We start from the raw sequence: 17,308 nt of genomic DNA, 5'->3' as shown, positions 1-17,308 counted from the left end.
GGGTTAGACCCTTCAGGGGCAGGATGGTGTAATGGTGGGGAGCCCCAGGCTCTGGAGTCAGATGGCCATGGTTCAATCCCTGGCTTTGCCGGTTTACTAATGGGGCAAGCTTGGACAAGTGATTCAGCTTCTCTTGAAGGTCTCATTTTCCTCATTGATAGAATGGTATGAAAAGTGTTGATAGATGATATGAAAAGGGTTGTTGAAAGACAAAATGAGATGATACCTGTAGAGTGCTTGGAAAAGCGCTTGACACATATTAAGTACTTGGTAAATTTAAGCTGGTCTTTATAATCATTATTATCATTTCTTTATTGTGCTGTGGCTATTATTTTGTTGAGTCTCCAAGGAGGAAATTGAGGGTTTAACTCACTTCAAGCAAGGCTTCTAACTTCCACCATCTAGGTAATATTCAGCAACCCCAGCTGGCTGGCACAATCTAGCCTAGGGCTGGACTCGTGCCTCCCCACTCCCCATCCTGGGCTGCTGGGCAGACGCACCATTAGGCTGAGCCGTGAGTGGCATCTCTCAGCCCCTGCTCACAGAAGCCGTGCTCCCCTGCTCTGGGCATGCATCCTGCCTTCTCCCCTTCGTCCCACCAGGCACACGCTGCCTGAGGCTGCCAGGAACGGTGGAAGGGCACCCCTCTGCAGGCCTTGGGTTACCACCCGGCATTGTGCTCTCACACACCATGGTTGGTTGGCAGGTGCACAGGAGAGCAGCACATCCAAAGTGGGATCTCCTGGCAGAGAACGGCCAGAGGATCTCTCTATCCTACAGGGTCCCTTAGCACATGAACTCCTCATTTACTGGAAGAAGGGGGTCTGGGATTTGAGCTCATGGGAACAGAAAAATGAGGGGAAGGAGGCACCTCTGGGACTTTGACAAGGGACCAGAGTCATGCACTCCAGAACCCAGGAGCCTCTGCCCAGTCTCGGGACTCCTACCAAGGCCAAGAACTGCTCCACTGGTCTCTCTTCTTAAACACACAGAGAGAACCTGCCAGCAGAGACAAACGCAGCCCAGCTTGGGCTCGCTTATCTGGAGCAAGGTGTGTCTTTTGCTCTGTGGTGAGGTAACTGAGACCAAGGACAAAATGCTGTAAAAATGGAAAAGAAAAAAATAATAGTAATAATAATAGTAACTATACTATAGTAGCTAGGGTTTATTGAACATTTAAAATGTGCTGGCTCTGTGTTAATAGTTTTAAATACATTGTCTCAGTCAATATTCACAATTACTCTGTAAGGCATTATGTCATTTAACAGATGGTTTATCCGAGGCTCAGAGAGGTTGGATAACTTGTTCAAGCTCACACAGTTTTGAAAGAATTGAAGCTAGACGAGAATTCAAACTCCAAGGGTCTAGCAACAAACCCTGGGGACTTTCATCTGGGGCCTCACACCTTTACCAGGTTTCTCCAAGATTACAAAATTCTCTGGTTCATTCAATCATGCAGTGTCCCTGATTGAAACCCTTTTCCTTTTTGCCAGAGCAACCCGAAGCCATCACTCTTCTCAATATATTCAAGAGTTCTTTTTAGAATGAAAGGGTAGAAATCTGTCTTCATTCTGTCATACCTACCATATACTCAGGTAGGAATATTTAGGGTATGAAAGCTGGGCCAATTTTACTCTTTTAGCCATTAATTACAGATTTATAGCCCTATATATTTATATACATACACATTTACATGCATATATATACATGAGTATATTTGCACACATATATAATATAAACTCTCCTTTTATGACTCAATAATGTTATTTTTATTTTATATTTTGGAAATAAACTGGTCCATAATTCTTTGTGCTTCATCTGAATTAGCTCTCAGTCCAGAAAGTAGGGTTTGCTCTTTCTGGGAGGGTAAAGATACACTGGGAGCCACCAGGACCACAGAGCAGACCACAAGCAGGGCTTTGCCTGTATTCCCTGTTCCCAGCCCCAGGGGACTGAGAGTCAAAGCCATGGTCTGCCTTCTTCCCAGCTCCTTGATACCTTCAACCACAACATCCCCAAATGGCCTCAGACCTGGCTGCCTTGTGTGGGTATTTTTACTCCTCAGGCCCGAGGAGCAATTAGACATTGTACATAATTACTTTTGCAATGACAGTAATATCTAAACCATTCTCGGTCCTTAATCAAAGTTACCCGCAGGTGAATTCACAGCATTTGCCTGAAGGATGTTGCAACAGATTACCGACTTCCTGTTTCAATATGACTATCATTTCAAGAGAACTACTCCCAACGAGGAGAAAAGAAAATTCAAGTATATGTGAAATTTAACTGAATGTAATACAGACAATAATTTGTGTTTTCCAAATGAATTAAAATGTGAATCAAGCTTGGGGAATGTATTTGATCCTCTCGGGATTACATCACAGGTAATTTCATACCCTCATAATGTGTTTTGAAGCAGACATTTCATGTTCCCAGGGGCAACATCAGAAGCATTATTCCTGGGCTTTCAAGCGTTTTCATGAGCAATGATGCCCTATTGGGAGGCCAAGAGCTGATCCATTATAGATACACTTTACCGACTGTGAACCATTTGGAAATATACGCATGAGGCAGATCTTTATCAGTCTCGGTGCCGGATGCAGACAAGATGCAGATACTGACAGTGGACAGGCACCAGAGTTGATCAAAAAACAAGATTACCTTTCATGACCCCAGGAGCCTTTATCCATCTCGTTCAGATATGACAAACTAAGAAAAATAGGGCAAGCTTTGAAGCATAAAAGGTCACAGTCTTTTGAGACCTCAAGGGAAACTAGGGTTTTCTCCTCTTCAAAACGCACACCAGGTTTTGCACGTATTTCGTGGGCCCCAGGCCCTCTAGAGACCGTCCACTGACCCCGGCAGATCTATGGACACCGTGGATCTTTAAAAAAAAAAAAAAAAAAAACTCTCTTGCTCTCATGTTGGATTGAAATGTAAAGAAAACTTTGCAGTGGAGTTAGGGATGGGAGACAAGTCTACTCCGACTTCTGAGAGAAGGCCTGAGAGATTCTATTCTTGTTCTTACTTGACATGGGTGTTGCCTAGTTTTCCTATGGTGACACCAGGAGGGGCCCCACTGTCCCTCTCCGTCGGCACCTAAAGTAGGGATCGTGCTGCATCCAGGAGGGTCATTAAGGACCTCTGTTTGGCAATGCAGTGAAGAATTCACCATCCTCCCCACCACCCTGAACCTCAGGATCTCTCTCCCCACTAATCCTCGATCTCTATTCTAAAACCAAATAATCACAAAGTAAAGATCATATAGAAAAAACAAAAACATCCAAAAACAAACAAACAAAAAACCAGGCCTACTTTTACAACCCTAGGTCTCCGTAGGTCTTTGGAAAGGTACAGGTATGGGGACTAGAGGATTACACTTATGGTCCTTATTCTCCTACTTGGCTGATGAGGCCGCACATGTGTTTCTCAAAGGTTGGTCTATAGGCCACCTGTATCATCATCACCTGAGGAGAAGTTAAATTTGAAGTTTCCTGAGGAATCTACATTTTTGAGACCCTCCCTTCACGAATCCTTAAGCACTCTCACAGCTGAGAGCTTCTGGCCAAAGATTCATCTACTTGCCTTCTCTCGATTTCCCACAACAAGATGACAAACTCCAGCAGATATCAGCCCTAAAAGAAACATCCATAAACACCAGGAAAGCTTTGTAAAGTCAGAGACAATACATTCAATCCGAAGAACTCAAGCTCCAGTTCATCTGCGGAGATTCTATCACTGTGTTATTTGCAAACTTGAAATAAAGCTGTCCCTAATGTCCAGTACCACCAAATGGTTCAATGCAACAGTGCTCAACGAACTTACACGTATGAGTCTCTGAAGGTCAAACAAACAAAGCCAGCATTTGCAGAGGATTTTTGTAATGATAATTTCCATCAAGGGAATCTCATGGCTGGCTGAGTCACCCCTTATCCCAACCCCCACCCCCACCCCACCTCAGCTCTTCCAAAGTTTACTTAACCACTTTGGATTTCAGACCTCATACCGAAGAAAATTAGTATCTTAGCCTTCGGCAGAGAGAAACAATCAAGGAATGTTTGTCCCACAGGTATAAATATTTATCCCCTCCAATTAATATATATTTCTTGACTGTCTACTAGATGCTAGGCACCGTGCTGGGAGCTGGGGGCACAACAGTGAACAAAACACAGAAGCTGCCCTGCTCAATTGGACTATCCAGAGAGGACACCACTTCTGAAAACCACAGTAGCTCTTTCCAAAATCGTCTGACCTCATTCGCCATCTCCTGCTGGGGTTACCATGGAACCAGAGGAGACAGAGCCTGGCAAGCTGCTCTGGCATTTGGAAATCACCAAGCTTGGAAAGAACTTCAACTCCATTTAAAAACAGGACTGATGGGCTTCCCTGGTGGCGCAGTGGTTGGGAGTCCGCCTGCTGATGCAGGGGACGCGGGTTCGTGCCCCGGTCCGGGAAGATCCCACATGCCGCGGAGCGGCTGCTCCCGTGAGCCATGGCCACTGAGCCTGCGAGTCCGGAGCCTGTGCTCCGCAACGGGAGAGGCCACAACAGTGAGAAGCCCGCGTACAGCAAAAATAAATAAATAAATAAATAAATACTAAAAAATAAAAACAGGACTGATTCTCCTCTCTCCAACAACCCCAAGCCCTCACCTTCACAGGAAACCCTCACCAAGACCTGGCGTTGGCAGCCATGAGTTTCACACGAAGCAGCTTCAGCCAAAACCAATCTCCACTCAGGGCAGAATAAAGCGGTTGGTTGTCTGGACAGCTGAATGTCTCTCCCCGAGACAATGGCGTGTTTATGTGTCGGAGGGTTGGGGGCAGGTTAACATAAAACCCACCGTAAACAGAGCTGTTCATTCCGTTGCTGGCAGGGGCTTCTGTTATCTTCTGAATACCTCCCAGAGGGTATGAGCCCTACCTTTGCATTTGAGTTGGCAGCAGAGTTATTTTTTTGCACCTGTTGCTCTGCTCCAATAACAACGCAGTTAAGCATTGATTTGTTGGAAAATAAACAGAAAAAAGCAAAGAAAGGCATCTGCCCAAACAGCCTGAGCTGGTTTGACAGAGCGTTCATGCCAATTTGTTTTTCCTATAAAAATCAAAGAAAAACCTACGCTTTCACTTTGGATGCTACCCTCCCACTCCCTCAGAAGAAAAGGTGGTATCGAAGAGGCCAGCCAGAGCTGGCAGGGCCAAGGAGCCAGAAGACACTGTACTTTTCCATCGGCTGGCTCTGTGAGGGCGCTGAGGGGTGTCCAAGATCTGCAGAATGCCATGGCCAGCCTCCAGCCAGCCCAGGTTAAGATCCGGAGTCAGATTAACAAGGGCGGAGAAGGGGCTGCTGGGGTATGATCAAAACCCACACCACACTCTTCCAAATGGTTGACTTCTGAAAGTCAATATGGTTCAAGTAGTAGGTGTGGCCTATGGGTACCTCCCCAAGCAGAGACTCAGCCTGCTTCTCCCAAAGACTTCTTCATCCAGCCCTGGGCGGCAAGCAAAGTTCGAAAACTCCAGGTCCCTGGACCATAGCTTTCCCAGTGGGGAAGGGAGGTTAGCCATACCTACCTCCAAGGCAAGATGTATGGACTCGCTCACGTCCCGCCAAGCGACTTGATGTGTCACGTCCCCAGTGGAAAGGACCTAAGATGTTCACAGTGTGATGCCTGCATTAATTCAAGCATCGTCGTGCTCTCATTTCTCAACAGTTTGTCAATATCCCATGAGGAGCTCAAGCCAAAAAGGGCCACAAAGAGCTAAACAAATCACTCAGATGGAGATCATGACAATACTAATTAAGCGGCGGCATCATCACCCACCCTTTAACGCACAGTGGCAGAAGCAGCCTCTTAATATCTCTTTTTAAGCCTTGAGCAGAAAGCCTAGGACGTGGGCCAGGCTCACTGTTCCCCGAGATGACCGCTTCCCCTCAGCTTTCTCTCGGCTGTTGGGCCTTCATTATCACCAGACTACTGGCTTAATGGGGGAGTCACAGCAGTGGGGGAAGGCCTCGGAAACGCCGCTTCTCGAGGAGCGTTACGAACAAGGTGTTCCGACAGAAGAGGGATATGCCTGGCTGAGCATTCCCAAGCATTCTTGTCATGAGCAGGGCAGGGAGTGGAGCGCCTTGGAACCAAACTGGGCAGCCAGAAAAATAAAAGATTTAACAACACCCTCAGTTGACTGAAAAATAAATAAGACCAAGGACGCAAGAATGCGGGAAGGGTGGAGGGAGGTAAGAGGTGGGAACCGCAGCCAGGCAGGGGTTGGGATGGACTGGGACAATGGATTTGACCATGTTGAGATTCAAGTGTCTTCCCAGAGAAAGACTAAGATGACCCAGCCAAGGAAAGATCAACAGCCACCAATTTAGAATCTCACAGACTGAATAATTGCAAAACAACAGACAAAATTATGACGAGGATGATAGTTTATATTTATTGAGTGTTAACGATGTGCCAGGAATTGAGCTAGGCTTTACAGGAACTTTCTCACTCGATCCTTGCAATAGCCTCAAATGTTGGTACTAATATTAGCCCCACTTTACAGGTAAGGAGGCACAGAGAAGTTAGGCAACTTACCCGAAGACACAGAGCTAGTAAATGGACTGGATATATTATAATAAATGTATTGGAGTGTGGCAGGAAAGTGCAGTACAACTCTTGTAGCTTTGAAAATGGATCCTTGTATTTCCAAAGACGAGGAAGATGTCTCTGTAGGATCGCTTACTTTTATTTTTGAAGTTGAGATCCTTTAAGTACAAATCCTTTAATTTTTTCCCTAAATGTGAACAAGAGGCATACTAAGCATCCTTGTGCCCTAATATGAAAGTTCTCTCAGTGTCCATCAGTGTGGATGCTACAGAAGCACCAGTTCACCACCACGCAAATCCATTTGTCAAAACTTCAGCCCGGCTTCCTGTTGAAAGGCCCAGACTGACTCAGGAGTTGGGCTTGGCTGCTTGAAGCCACCTCAGACTTATTAGCCATGATAAAAGAGCAATAATAATAACAAGGAAACAAACTGTTGAAAAATTAAGGGAAATTTATGCCTCCTTTGGAAAAGCATCTGATGACTGAGCTGTCACTCAGAGGCCCTGATATCAGACCTGCTGTGTTGTGGACGTCACACCCACAAGGGGAGGACTGTGAATGTGTCACTCTGAGAGCCTGCATTCCATCACTCAGAGAAGAACTCTAGGGAAGTCCACCCCATCCTCCAACAGGCGCATGACCCTGCAGCAGTTTGTAAAAACGTAGCCATAAAACACAGACAGAACTTCATTAGACTCGTTCCAGTATCATCTTTGCAACTTAAGAAACAAATAATATCTGAATTTTCTCACGAATTCGAGGATCTCCTCTTTAGAAGAAGTAGGGTTTTCTCTTCATACAGGCAGTCATTAAATGACAATAGACAAGAAAGCCGTGTTCCTTTTTAGTGCCATCCTACAAGAACAATAGACTCTCAGCAACCCAAGTCTCATTTTTCCTTCCAAAACACACTTTGCTCCGCGTCTCCTATCTCACTGGCCTGTGGATTAAGCCCTCTGGAAAATAACAAATGAAAATACTCCTCAACAAGGCAAGCAACTGCCTATCAGAAATGTTTTCTAAGGAATCCAATCCCTTCCAGCCAATTATTCATCCCTCCCATTGCTTCAGTGGACACCTTTGACACTCAAACAAAATGACCCAACTCAAAACACCCAAGGTCAGCTAGATGATCACGATGAGAATGAGTAGGGCCTCTCCCAGCAACTTCCCGGCTTGCTGGCTTCCCAGCATCAGGAGCTGTCACAAGTTTGAATAATTTCATCACATCCAGAGGGAGGCCCAGCTACATAATTTGCAGGGCTTGGTGCAAGGGAAAATTTGGAACCCCTTGTTCCAAATGTATTAAGAATTTCAAGACAGCCACAACAGAGCATTAAACTAAGCACAGGTGCTTCCTAAGTGTTGGACCCTGTGTGACTGCATTTGCTCTATCCCACTGACACCGGCCCTGTCCCCGGGGTCAGTCCCAACTTTTGCCTTCACCTGAACCCTTGCTCTATCATCATGGAAGGCAGGGGGAGTCTTTGCTGTCTAAAGCTTTTCTGTCTAAAGCTCCTAAAGTAGTTAGGAGAATTAAGTGAAATACGACATTGAACATGTCTGTAACAGCACCTGGCTTACAGCAGGCACTCAACAAATGTTAGCTAGTATTATTATTGTTGTTGTTATTATTATTATTTTCATTATGCCAAGGTCCCTCAACAGCTCCAAAGCTACCCATAGGCAAGAATGATGGGTGGGAAGAAAATACAGCCCATTTCGATAGAGACCATCTATTAGCTACTGCTGTTCAGAAGTCATTTCATTAGCTCTGTGCGAGAGAGTGCTATAAATTAGGCATTCTTAGCCTTCTCTTTATACCATGGACCCATTTTACGCAGTCTGCTGAGGCTTATAGACCCCTTCTCAAAAAAATGCTTTTAAAATGACAAAGTAAAATAATAAGGTTAGAAAGGAAGTTTATCTTGAAATACAATTATCAAAATACTTTAAAAATAAATGTGATATCATAATAACATATGGGCTTCTGTATTAGTACATTAACCAAGAATATCTAGTGCAGGTCCAATAACTTCTGTAATATCAAAGAAGTGATGAATAGTGATATTTTGAGACGTCTGTAACGAGTATAACATGATATGAAAGTATCTGCAAGTTCTCTTGGTGCCAATCAGTTACAGCTATTGCTACTGGGGAGTTTTGCTTACATTCATATTGAAATTGGATTGAATTCACACTGAATGTTGAATTTTAGTTAGATTACTGAAAATAAACATGTAATTTTTTTCCCACATCCAAGTTCACAAACCCTCTGACTTCTCCCCATGGACACTAAGACATCTTTGGATCCCAGGTTAGGAACCCTTGCCGGTTTACAGCAAGGACTGCTTGTTCAATTCAAATAGCCTCTTGAGACCACTTCCACATGGCCAGAAGCCTCAGCTGAACAATTCACAGGAGGCAGACCCTATAGTGCCTTGGCAAATAAGTAGGAATTTTTTTTTTTTTTCGGTACGCGGGCCTCCCACTGTTGTGGCCTCTCCCATTGCGGAGCACAGGTTTCGGACGTGCAGGCTCAGCGGCCATGGCTCACGGGCCCAGCCGCTCCGCGGCATGTGGGATGTTCCCGGACCGGGGCACGAACCCGTGTCCCCTGCATCGGCAGGTGGACTCTCAACCACTGCGCCACCAGGGAAGCCCAGGAATTTTTTTAAAGCCTCTAGAATACCCAGTGTAAGTAATGCCTTAGCTGCAGTGGCCAGTAGGTATCTGGAGGCACTCAAGAATTTAAGGATGGGCTTCCCTTGTGGCACAGTGGTTGAGAGTCTGCCTGCCGATGCAGGGGACATGGCTTCGTGCCCCGGTCTGGGAAGATCCCACATGCCGCAGAGCGGCTGGGCCTGTGAGCCATGGCCGCTGAGCCTGCGCGTCCGGAGCCTGTGCTCCGCAACGGGAGAGGCCACAGCAGTGAGAGGCCCGCGTACCGCAAAAAAAAAAAAAAAAAAAAAAAAAGAATTTAAGGGTTGAGCAACATATATAAAGTTGCGGTTAACCATGTGAACTGCTGGGAGGGAGATCAGTTTCCCCTGGAGGCCCCTACATGCCAGGCATCAAGACGGGATAAAAACGTGCTATGTACCTACTCCAGGTCTTCCTTGGAACTGCCATGGGTGGTGGTTTGCAGCCAGTTCAACCCAAGGCTCCATTTGGAGTTCTCGGCTTCACATGGCTCATCCCATCTCCCTGCTGCCCACCTTCCCCACTGAAAACCCCATTGCAGTTCTTTCCCAAGGTCACAGTGCAGAACCAACATTGATCATTTTGAAAAACAAAATTCCAGAATTATTATCAGCCACTCCTACTCAATAGCGCCTCACTGAAAACACCCATGTTGAGCACTGACCCTCCAATTCCGTTCCACAAATTACTAATTGTTTCCTCACAAGCATTTGTCCAGGTGCTTTCAGAATCTTTGTCTAATTTAATCCTTACAACAGCCTGTGCAGATATTATTAACCCTATTTTCCAGATGAGGAATATATATTCTTGAGCCTACATAATTCACCCAAAGTCACTCAGCTACTCAGTGGCAGAGTCGAAGGTGAACCCAGGTATCCTGACTCTAACCTCCATGTTCTTTGTACCACATTCCAGCTGCTTCCAGGCAACAAAAACTCATAGCCCCCTGCTCCTTCAGATACATAAGCAGCCAAAGTCTACTCTTCACCAACGCTCCTCAGTCCACAGCCTCTGGCCAATGGAGTTAAGACAAGTGAAAGGTAAGTTAGGTGCTCTCTGTTTTTCTCAGTGGACGTAATTGAGACAGAGGCTGAATTTGGGCCAAATCTAAAGTTCTTTGCAGGGGCTTCCCTGGTGGTGCAGTGGTTGAGAATCCACCTGCCAATGAAGGGGACACGGGTTCGATCCCTGGTCCGCGGAGATCCCACATGCCGCGGAGCAACTAAGCCCATGCACCACAACTACTGAGCCCGTGTGCCACAACTACTGAGCCTATGCTCTAGAGCTCATGCTCCACAACTACTGAGCGCATGTGCCACAACTACTGAAGCCAGTGCGCCCACAGCCCATGCTCCACAACGAGAGAAGCCACCGCCATGAGAAGCCCGTGCACTGCAACAAAGAGAAACTAGGGCTTTCTCTAGTTTCTTGCCGCAACTAGAGAAAGCCCGCATGCAGCAATGAAGACCCAACACAGCCAAAAATAAATAAATAAAATAAATAAATTTATTTTAAAAAATAATAAACTAAAGTCTGTTGCAAAGAAAACATCTTATCAGTAGTCACCCTGGAGACAAGGCTGAAATAATCTTCACCTTTCAGACCCCACTTACTTCATCCAATAGGATATATCATTAGCCCTACTGAGGGAATTTTTTAAAGGTTCCCAAGAGGGACTCCCCCCCAAAAAATCTCTATGAGACAGTCATATGCTCCAAGCTCCACTGTCATACACAAAAGTAGAAGACCTTCTTCATATTCCAAAAAAGACTCAATATATTGACTTTTGGAAGAAGTCTGCATCAGGCAAAGAAAGGGCTGGCAGGCAGACTAAAATTTCTCAGATCCACAATTGGACCCATAAAGATTTAGCCCCCAAGATTGTTTATGTGGTGTCTATAATATAGAGTGAGGGGGATGTGACAGAATAGGAAATTTTGAATTCAACACAATTACAACCACATCAAAGAAATTGTACATCTAGAGAAGGTCCTACGAAAGTAAAAATAGTTACTTTAATAGTGGGGTTCAAGAGGTGGTCTAATAGTCCAATAATCAAAATATTATAGGAAGCATTTTGGCTCCTTTTGATTTGGGGCTTGGTTTCCATCAGAAAGCAGGTTTGGAATGCACCTCTGCTGGCCACATTTTAAATAAATAGGCAGATACCCTTAATAACAATGAAGATGCTCCTGAGAAAGGACAGGAAGGAGGCTCTAAGGGCCGGGGTGTGGGGGAAGATTGGAAGAGAAGAGAAAATGTGAATCCAATGAACCAGAACAAGGGGCTCAGCCCCATAAAACAAACCGAAGACAGAGTGTGCTTAGGTGCTAGTGGAATCCATTTTCAAAGAAGTATTTTACAAGGTATCTCTTTTAAAACAAGGCCAATTAAAACCCTGGTAGCCTCTTTAAATGGGCCATCCCGCTCGACCCTATTGCAAGCTTTGGTTGCTCCAGATTCGCGCCAAGGGCCTCTGGGAAGACCAGGCTCTCCAGGTGGGCTGCCCAGTGGCTTGGCCAGCCACGTTCCCCTTCTGATGACCCCCCGGGTCTTCCTCTCGGAGAAGTGAGTCCATGTCCATCCAATCTACCCAATAATTCATGGACAGTCAGATGAACTGAGCAGCCTCCACGGGGTCCTGAGCATTCACTTTTCAGCCGGCTGCTTTCGTGTTTTACAGAAGACAGCATTAGAGTGCCTACCCGTGGACACCAGTGGCTCCCGGGGGTCACAAAGCAGTCAGTTGCATCCACTTCTACACTGGCACCAACTTCAGATAAATGAGGCAATTGATAAAGATGGGATGTTGTCATGGGAACAGCTCAAGCACCCCTAGTAAAGGTATCTAGTCTTTAGTACCTCCACCAGGTACATCCCTTGGCCAAAATTCTGAAGACCCCAAGGAAGCCACTTAAGGGCTCCTACTGGTCTTCTTTCCTGTCTCATCCTTAGGAAGGCATCTCCCACCCCATTCTCAGCTTTCACAGACACGAGCTAAACCTGCCGACCTCTAGGCATAGCTAGTTTCCCTGGGTCATCAGATTCCGAGGGCCGAAGTGGACCTTACGGATGATCGGGTTCAAACTCCTTTGTCCAAATGAGGAAACAAAAGCCCAGAGAGGTGGAGTGTACTGCTCTGGGAGCACAGCTTTGCTGGGACTACAAAACCAGGTCTCCTGACTGCCAGTCGCCTGACTGTCCTGCACCCTGCCTTGCCCACACCATGCTCCAATCACTCAAAAACGTGAGTCTGGAATTCTTCAAGGAAGATTCTTAAAGAAATATCTTTTTTTTCCCCCTCTGAAGTCCAATAAGTTTTTTATCAAATAACTCTGAGGGATCCATGGAAATTTCTACTCCAGCACATCTCAGCTTCCCGACATCAAAACCACTCAGCTTGAACATATGTCCCATCCTAACATTAGCTGCTGTGGGAAGCCATCCTCCCCCACTGCACTCTTTGTTTCCTGCACAACTTAATAGTCTGGGCTTTAAAACCCTGTCCGATTTAAATAAACGTAATAGTCACATATATCTAATAGGAGCACAATTGCCGCTCCTCAAAACGAATCCGATGATTTAAAATCCTATTATGAAAAATTAGATAAGAAAATATTAACTAAAGTTTATTATCTTCCCTGTCTCTTCAGTTATTCAGCAATAGATTTAAGAGAACTCCAGCACCATACGGCTGCCTCCCTGCCTCTGTCTTCAGGTGACAACCCCCAGCTCAGACAGAGCCGGTGTGGCTCACCCAGGCTGACAGCCCCGCAGGGTCAGTTACCCAGTAACAAAGCCAGGATTAGAAGCGTGGTCTCAAACACCAAGGCTACATGGAGCCCAATCCTCCCGACTGGCCCCTCCCACAACAGAAATGATTGTCACTTAAATTCTACCGGAGAGGGACCCTAACGAGAGAACTAGGCTGAAACGGCAGAAAAAGGTATCACCGAAAATCAGCTTCCGACTTTATATTTGATTCCTTAAAACCGTGGCGTTGCTTCTCAAGTGTGTTAGCAATTTCTACCACGGCGTTCTTGGTATCCACCCTACCCCATCTCCCAGAGGTCTTTGAAAATCCCACCTGTTCAAAAGGACTTAAGGAGGACTCCAACTGGAGGAAAGGGGGGAAAGACTGAATCACTCTTTAACGATTTGTATAAACCTCTACGGCTGGGCTTGATGCTTTAACATTAAACAGGGTTCCTACACTGAGTTTTCAGAAAGCAAAGCACACAGCCCAGTGCTAACTCTAATTTGGAGGCGGAGGTATAGGTGGGGATGAGGAAAAGTAAAACGTTACAAGATTCCAGAAAGCTAAATTCTACTTCCTGGAAATGAACTTTGACCCAAAGCACTCACTTTCCGGCCTAGGACCTGACATGAGCTCCTTCCAGTTTCCAATTAGCTAACTGAGTGCAGTTGAGTAAATATTTTAACCTCTCACTTTCCGTTTTGTCTCAGCCTTTGAAGTTGTCAAAAAGGTAATGAACGAAGATCTGCATAAAGTTGGTAAATTAATGGGAGCATAAAGGTGGAATCATGAGTGTGAATGTAGGGCTTCTCAGAGGTCCAGAGAGGCCCAAGGCATTTCCATTTGGGGGAGCTCACAGTATGTTTAAAAAATGGGGGAAAAAATCAAAAGGGGGTTGTTTGAATTTAACAAATAGATGCTTTTTAACACAAAAGAACAAATATAATTGAATTTGAGATCTTTCATACATGTGAGGCCTGGATCAAAGGCATCACCCTACCCACAACCACCCTAAAAAGGTCTCGACTAACGCCGCCATCTTGAACAGTAACACAAGAGAACTTACAGCACGGTTGTTCCCTCAAAGTTACTTTCTTCTGCAATGCCTCTGGGGCTTCCCTGGTGGCGCAGTGGTTGAGAGTCCCCCTGCCGATGCTAGGACACACGGGTTCATGCCCCGGTCCGGGAAGACCCCACATGCCGCGGAGCGGCTGGGCCCGTGAGCCATGGCCGCTGCGCCTGCGCCTCCGGAGCCTGTGCTCCGCAACGGGAGGGGTCACAACAGTGAGAGGCCCGCGTACCGCAAAATAAATAAATAAATAAATAAATAAAATGCCTCTGTAAAATGGTTTGGAAACATGGAGGATTATCTCCATTATATTTATTATTTTTTCAAGTGTGATCACACACTTCCAAATGACCCTCATTCCATGTTCCCACTGTTTTTTAAAGTCTATCCATATAAGCCATGAGTGATGGTGTGGGAATAATGTGATCCTACCCGACTTCAGATTATACGATGGAATTGATGAGTTATTTCATAGTCTCAGAATTCTAGGTCTCAAAAAGAGGATAAATGCAGGCTTCTGCCAACTCCCAATGCAGCTATTAAAGTCATTCTTTTCCTTTTTAAGAATGAAAGATTATTCACTGTTATAGAGCTCCATAAAGTCATTCTTAAAATCTCTTAACAGCCTTTCCTGGTAGCATCTCTTACGCCTGAAGTTCTACCCAATAACACAACTTCATCTCTCCTGTTGGAAATCAACTCTTCCCTTGACCTCAGTGGAATTAGCGCATGGCCACTCTTGATCCCCAACTCTGCTTTTATGCAGTGAAAGGCTCTATCTAAACATATCCTCGCAGCCATGCCTATAGAACCAACTCCTGAATTAGACCTTCCACTGAAAAGTTCTCAAGTCCAAACACTCACTCACTTTATGCCTGTTACTAAGGTCAGTGCAGATAACCAGCAAGACACCTGTGAACTTAGACTCACAGAAGCTTATGCTTCATCATAACAAGACACATGCACCCACAATCGTAGGAGTATCCTAAATCTTGGCAAAGACGGATGCTGAGAATGTCAATTTCCTGACTCGGCGTTGTCATTTACCAGCAAGAAGATTAACTCCCCACTGTTTCCAGTTCTATCCACACGTAGGCCAGTTCTTCTCCATCGTGTCCAAACAAAATCAAAAGAACCCCTGTCTTAGAGGGCATTTGGGGCTGCTGACTCACATCTGGCTGTCTGGTCATAGTATCCCATCATGGAACAAACAAAGGGTTAGTTTGTCCCCACGTGAAATGACAAAACTCTTTGCCAAAATTGTTTTTGTTTTTTTGTTTTCTGGACAGAGATGTGCAGCTCTCCCCAATACCCTTCCCTACCTGGGCTGCCTGACCATTTTTTCCAATGTGGGTGCATACACACACCCTTGCCTGTTTCCAGCCATTTTCAAACACCAGAATATACTGAAGATAATCTGCCTTTCTCTACAACTAATGTAATGAGTCAGAAAAACTACCAAGAGAAGACATCTCTAGAAAGTGAGAACATGTGCCCTGAGCCCCAGTAGCTATTCAGCCAAACAGTTCTTCACTGAGAAGATCCTATCCCCAGCTTTCAGAATTTCAGAATTCAATCCAGGGAAATGGCTTTGTCACAGAAAGAGAGGGAAACCAGGCGGCTTTTAAATTCACAGTGATCAAAGACCAGACTCCATACAGGGAGTTCACAGATAACAGCCAAAGTCACCCGGCTGCCCTCCAAAATAATATCCTAAGACAACCCAGTGAGGAAAGCACAGCTGAGGTGAGCTTCGCTTCCTGCCAGCTGCCTCCGGGAGTCTGGTTTATTTTCACCTGTCTGATTCAAGGCAGGTTTCTCTTTTCACTCAGGTGTTTGAATTCCAGATTCAAAAGAAGGTTTAAAAGTAAGGACTTACCTCATTTACCTAAAGATTCTGGGTGGGAAATCCAATAGCTGTAGGGGATGGAGGGAAGGTAGCAAGCAGCCCTCACGCCAGCTCCTACAGGGAACCAGGAGTGTTATCACGTCTGAGCTCTCATCAGAGTGAAGATCAATGCACATGACAATAATTTTAAATCATTTTGTAGGATGTTAAGCAATAAGCCACCAACCGGGAATTCCCTAAGTCACTTCCCCCTCTTCTGATTGGCTGCTGGGCCCTTTAAAAAAATAAAATAAAGGATTACAAACATTTGCTCATTTGCATTTGGCCAACTCACACGTTAGTGTTCAAACAAAACAGGTCTAACCAGGTTATGCCTGTGTCTCGAGAACAGAGACAACCTGTTAATGGATGAGGAATTGATTTGGTGGTGACTGTTCTTTCTAACTTAGAGACTGTTTCAGGTGAAAAGCACCAGGCTTGCTCCCCAAAGATACCAGCAGGAATGGAGAATGTGAGAGCAAAGTGAGCAGAAGCTCAAATCTGGAGGAGATGATGGTACAGGGGATTCGGGGGCGCTCTTAAACCTCTGTCTCACGTACTAATTTGTATTCAGTCCACTCTGCTTTGACATCAAGATCTTTGCCCTGGTCACACAGGTACCAGGTTCTTAAGGGACTCCTGACCCGGTAGCGGGAACATAGGTTCTATCTCCAAGCACCATGATTTACTCCTTGACAGTGACCCTTGGCAATTTCAGTGGACTTTGAAAAGCCTATCTCCCCTGGCCCTAGGTAAGAGCTTTGGAAAATTTGAAGGGAGGGTCCTGGAAGGGAGAGTCTACCCTGAGTTGTTCAGGTAGAAGATTCAGCTCTCAACAGCTCGAGGGCTGACTATCTGGTTGGTGGATTATCCAGATTCTTTACTTCCTCTTGACACTTCCATGGTCTATTTTACTATATATCGACCCTCCCTACAGGTGCTAGAGGGGGAAAGACCAGGATGCTGTAACTGGAAATACAACAACACACTTTGGGCAAGAAGAAGATGGAATCTGGGGCAGGATCCACGGATTCAAATGCCCATGCTATCCCCATCCCCCTGGGCCAAGGGCCTGCTTCACTGGGTCACAAATGCCCTTCCACCAATACAGATGAGTGTCGGCTCCTGGCAAGGAAAAATACCCTCCCCTAACCATGAACTTTCCCTCTTGGATCTCCTTGGACTCTGGCCTGGCATGAGCTAAGTGTCTAGGCAGATTTCTTTAACTCACCAGGCCTCCCCTCTGTGGGAGGGGAAAGGGAATTTGAGTTTTGGCAGAGACAAAGATTTTGT

General features: G+C 45.6%; 1 protein-coding gene across 6 annotated transcripts in view; it reads right to left on the bottom strand.

Moving 5' to 3' along the window:
* Positions 1 to 16,160, bottom strand: part of EHF (ETS homologous factor) — a 42,793-nt gene extending 26,633 nt beyond the window's left edge. For 2 of the 6 annotated variants that reach the window (XM_004311105.4, XM_019948042.3), the window contains exon 1: positions 16,007 to 16,160. The gene's annotated coding sequence lies outside the window, so the exon portion shown is untranslated. Of the gene's footprint in view, positions 1 to 5,573; positions 5,597 to 12,006; positions 12,075 to 16,006 lie in introns of those variants that run through there. The other 4 variants (XM_019948040.3, XM_019948039.3, XM_033860465.2 and 1 more) reach the window with 4 other exon arrangements.
* Positions 16,161 to 17,308: the final 1,148 nt, after the last annotated feature.

Source organism: Tursiops truncatus, chromosome 8, assembly GCF_011762595.2.
Source record: "Tursiops truncatus isolate mTurTru1 chromosome 8, mTurTru1.mat.Y, whole genome shotgun sequence".
Lineage (NCBI taxonomy): Eukaryota > Metazoa > Chordata > Mammalia > Artiodactyla > Delphinidae > Tursiops > Tursiops truncatus.
The sequence above is the reverse complement of the archived record's forward strand: the minus strand, read 5'-3'. Positions and strand labels throughout refer to the sequence as shown.